Genomic DNA, 5,052 nt, shown 5'->3' with positions numbered 1-5,052 from the left:
GAAGAGGTCCAGGTTCTTCCTTTTGGAGCCTGAGAAAATAGAGTTTTAAGAGTAAACATGTGGGCAGGGATGCCTAAAATTGAGTCAAGAAAATTAAACTGGAAGAAAGCTTATTCATATGCAAGGAGTATCATTAGGTCCATTGGTAATAAACTAATGAAATGTTCTATAAATACTCCATGAGAAATATCCACTGGGCATCATCAGGTGGTTGGTCTGTGGTAGCTCCTGGGAAGCTAAAGGACTAATGGATTTCATACATGTTCCCATAAAACCCAGAGCTCATTCCCAGGATGAGGAAGAGCCAACAGAAAGACTGAATGAGGCCAGGCACAGGGACAGGCGCTCTTCTCTCAGGGGTGGCAGGCCCATTCAGAGCAAGATCTGATTGCTGTAAGCCCTTTATCATAAAGGAACAAAAGGATATGGATAAATTCGTTTTTGGTATCAAAGTTTTTTTTTTTTGTTGCTGCATTCAGCATTTTATTAACTCATATATGTGAAAGCTCTTCATGGGGTAGTGAATAGAGTATTCTCCACGCTTTGTCTGGCAATGGGAGTGAAAAATAGCATTATTAGAAAAAAAAAATCTCCTGTCAAGAGTTTTTTTCCCTTCTATGCTATTTTCTGTTTTTTTTTGTTTTTTTTTTTTTTGCGGTTAAAAAAATCATCTTTCACTCTGATGCAGAGAACTATGGAGAATTTTCAAGGTAATTTTTATCTGAGGAAAGAAAAATTAAAAAAAAAAAAACACTGTGTAAATCACTTGGAGGTCATTTTTTCCCATGCCTTGTTGAATCTGCTGAGCCTCTCCCGGTCCTCCGGCAGCCTTGAAGAAGTTCCTGAAGACTCAGTTCTTACATTTCTGCGAGTGGTAACTTTATTTAAACTTGGAACCTTCCACTCTTTCCTAAGAATGTATGCACAGTTTCCTTTTGTCCTCATGGAATGTTGCTGCTCCCCCCAGAAAGGACTGCCAAGCAGCAGCCCCTCAGCTTGCGAAGATGCCGAGGAGCCTGTCTGCAGGGCTTCCGTCAGCTTACTTTTCACTTTGGGAAAAAGTCTGTCCCCACAGGCCTCTCTTCCTCCCTCAGTCTCCTTCCCTTCTTTCTCTGACCCCTCCTTCCCTGGGGCTCCACTGAGCTGGCCTGTCCACTTTGCCTCCTTGAAGATGGGGCACTCATAAGACCAGCATGCGGAGGTTGACTCACTGGCACCACGTGACTTCACCATGGTAGTTTAGTAAAAGACCAGCTCTCCTTAGGAATGATGGCGGAGAGGGAGAAGGTATGGAAAACACAGAAAACTCCACCCTGCCCCACTGAAGTGGAGATAGAGCAGCCACAGAGAGTGGATGGGCAAGGACTCTCCTCTGGCCTCTCAAGTCCTGGGCTTCAGGGTCCCCATGACAACTGTCCATGGGCACCCACACACCCAGGACCCTACAGGTGCTGGGATTGGACCCCCAGGCAGGCCAGTGGTTCTCGAGCTGCATGCTCAGCACCCTGGAGGGCCTGCTAGAATACAGAGGCCTGCACCCCACTCCAAGTTTCCAATTCAATAAACCTGAGGTGTGGCCCCCAGATGTGCACTTCTGACAGCTTCCCACGTGCCGCTGAGGACCCGGGTCCAGGGACCCACTCACCTGGAGAACCACTGGGGTTAGCAAATAAGGCAGACAGTAGGTAAGCAGAAGTCCTGGTTTGTTTGACTTGCATGATGAATTGTTCAGTGACAACTCGCTGCAGTTTCTCGCTCACTTTCTAAATTTTATACCTCAATTTCTCTTTGTCAAGAAGTGGGAAGGGCCTGACATTGACACTCCTTGCAAGTTAACTTGCTAACTGGCACAGATTTGAGAATGCTGGCAGAAGACACAAGACGCCTGGCTTAGAGGCAGAGGACAGTTTACAACTCACAGCCACGACAGCAGCTAGGGTGTCAGCACTTGCACCAGTTTCCAAAGTCATCCCTCAGGGTGATGGTGGCACCTGCACTGTCATGTGTTGTGCTGTACAAGAGCAGCCCCGTTCTTAGGGAACCTAAGTCTTTTCTAATGGACAGTAAGCCTGCCTGACTGTCACCCTGGAGAGAAACATTTCTTTATTACACTGACAGGAAAAAATAACAACAACAACAACCAAACCAAATCAAAACAAAACAAAAAATTTAAAAAAATCCTTTTTGTTCCAGGGATAGACATTATCCCTATAGATCAAGGCTATTGATGGACAAACATTCTTAAAATATAGTCTAGAACAAAGGCATCAAACACTTCCACTCTCAACATGTGCAAAAACCTGAGACCCATGGAGAATTGTCTCCAAACATCCTTCTACTTCTTCTCATTGGAGATTACTGAAATGCAAAATCCCCTTAAGGCTATCATGGTAGGCAGAATAATACCTCTTCCTTCCCAAAAGATATCCACCTTGAAACCTGTGAATATGCTACCTCACAGGTGTATTAGTTTCCCTTGGCTGCTGTAACAAAGTACCACCATCTTGTTGGCTTAAAACAAGAGAAATTTATTGTCTCACAGTTCTGAAAGCTGAAAGTCTAAAATCAAAGTATAGTAGTGTCAAGCTCCCTCCGAAGTTTCTAAGGGGGGGATCCTTTCTTGCCTCTTCTCATGCTAATCACTCCAGGAGTTTCTTGGCTCATCAATGCATCATGCCAATCTTTGCTAGTGTCTCCATATGGCATTCTCCCTGTGTGTCTGGGCCTTCACATGGCTGTGTACTTATAAGGACACCAGTCAGCCAGGCATGACGACTCATACTTATAATTCCAGCAACTTGAGAGACTGAGGCAGGAGGATCTTGAGGTCAGGAGTTTTGAGACCAGCCTAGGAGACATAGTGAGACCATGTCTCTACAAAAAGATGAAAAAATTAGCTGGGTGTGATGGCATGCTTCTGCAGTCCCAGCTACTTGGGAGGCTGAGGTAGGAGGATCCCTTGAGCCCAGGAGTCCGCTGCTGTAGTGAGCTATGATCATGCCATTGCACTCAGGCAACACTCTAGGCAACAGAGTTAGAACCTATCTCTAAAAAAAGATAGAGAAAAGACACCAGTCATATGGGATAAGGGGCTCACCCTATTCTAGTATGATCTCATCCTGACTAATTACATCTCAGTGGCCCTATTTCCAAATAAGGTCCCATTCTGTGGCACTAGGTGGGGGGTTAGGACTTCTTTTCTTTTGGCGGGCAGGGGAGATGCAACTGGACCCATAGCACCTGACAAAGAGGAAGTAAGGTTGCTCATCAACTGACATTAATAAGGAGACGATCCTGAATTGTTGGGGTTGAGGAGCAGTGTAATCAAAGTGGAAGAGGGAGGCAAAGAAGGTCAGAGCAACGCAATTTGAGAAGGACTTGGCCTTACATTACTGGCTTTGAGGATGGAGGAAGGGACCATGAGCCCAGCAATGTGGTGGCCCCTAGAAGCTAAGAAAGACCAGCAAACAGATCTCCCTGGATCCTCCAGGAAGGAAGGCCATCCTACAAACACCTTGATTCTAGCCTGGTGAGACCTCTGTGGACTTCTGACCCGCTGGAATAGAACATGATAAATTCATGTTGTTTCAAGCCACGACATTTGTGATACTTTGTTCCAGCCACCATAGAAATCTAATAAACCCATCAAGCACAGCACAGTTGAGGTAGCACGACTTTATTGCTGCAGGCTGTTTCCTCTGTTTTCTTGGCTACCACAACTTAATATATTTCACATGGTCATTGTTTGCCATTTCTAATCCCATGACTGTAGTACGTTTATAACTGTTTCTGCATTTCACAAATAAGGGATTTTGCTCAGAGAGCAGATTTCTCTTTGCTTACTTCTTTTTCCCTTATTTAGAGTTTTGCATTTCTCTGTACCATTTCCAGGTGTTTGAACTCACAGTGACTACTTTATCCCAGGCTTTCCTTTGCTTCTCAATTAAAATTTTGCGTTGATAGAAGATAGGAGTGCTTGCTTGTTTAATATCTGTTTATCTAGCTTGATGATGCCATGTTTATACAATAGGAGCTCTGGAAATTAATCAATATTTCTAATGAAGAAACACCCCACTCCTCCGTATGTGTAATAGCTGGAAAAGTTTGAGATGCTTGCATATTACAACCACTCTGGCCATAGATTGTATGTATGTTAAGTGCTTCCAGGGAAGGGGCTGGATCTTACTCACCTTTGAATTCTCTTTAAGTGTGGAGCCTTGAACATTTTAGACTCTGACTGAATAATTGATAAATGATCAAAGATGGGGAGAGTTGCTTTCTTGAGATTTTTCTGTGTTCTGGAAGCTTTTATTTGCTGTATCTCTGTGTTGTTTTCCATTCCCCTGCCATCCCTCCAGTTACCTCATCTTTCTGTAACTAAGCTTCCTGAGACAGAACAAAGTCCTGCGGGTGTGGTCTCATTAGAGGCTCTGAGCTGTGAGGTAATGCTTCTCTTCGTAATGATGCCTTGTTCTTACCTGGCACCTTACTAATAAAATTCATGGCTGGTGAGGAGCATGTACACACACACACACACACACACACTCACACACACACTCACTCCCTTCGAAGAGCTGAGCAAAAGTAGGTTACCAGTTCCCTCAGAAAACATAGAATGCCAGCCAGGTACCCCCATATTTTTTTCAAGGGACCCCCCCTTAATTGTCCAATATGTTTCTAAAGAAAACATAATATTACCTTGAAATGTTAGAGTGTCTTTCCTCTTGGGTCTCAAAGGACAGGTGGAAACCTGAGCTTATCTCTATAACACCCCCATGAGATCAACACCCCTGCATTTGAATGTGACCTATTTAATTAGAGTGTGAGGCAGGGAAAATCCCCCAGAGAGTGGAGATTTCCATGAAAGAATGCCCAGGAATATGGCCACTGTTTAGGGAAGACTGAAGCACAATTTGTTTGAAGGACAATGTAATTTTTCTAGAAGAATCAAGTAATTACTGAGAGATGCCAGATGATGAGATTTCTGGAACTCTTAGGATGTTCTGGAGTCAACTGTAGCTTGCCACTTACTTTGCTTGATCCAGACATGAA

Source organism: Symphalangus syndactylus, chromosome 14 (genome assembly GCF_028878055.3).
Source record: "Symphalangus syndactylus isolate Jambi chromosome 14, NHGRI_mSymSyn1-v2.1_pri, whole genome shotgun sequence".
Taxonomy (NCBI): domain Eukaryota; kingdom Metazoa; phylum Chordata; class Mammalia; order Primates; family Hylobatidae; genus Symphalangus; species Symphalangus syndactylus.
The sequence above is the reverse complement of the archived record's forward strand: the minus strand, read 5'-3'. Positions refer to the sequence as shown.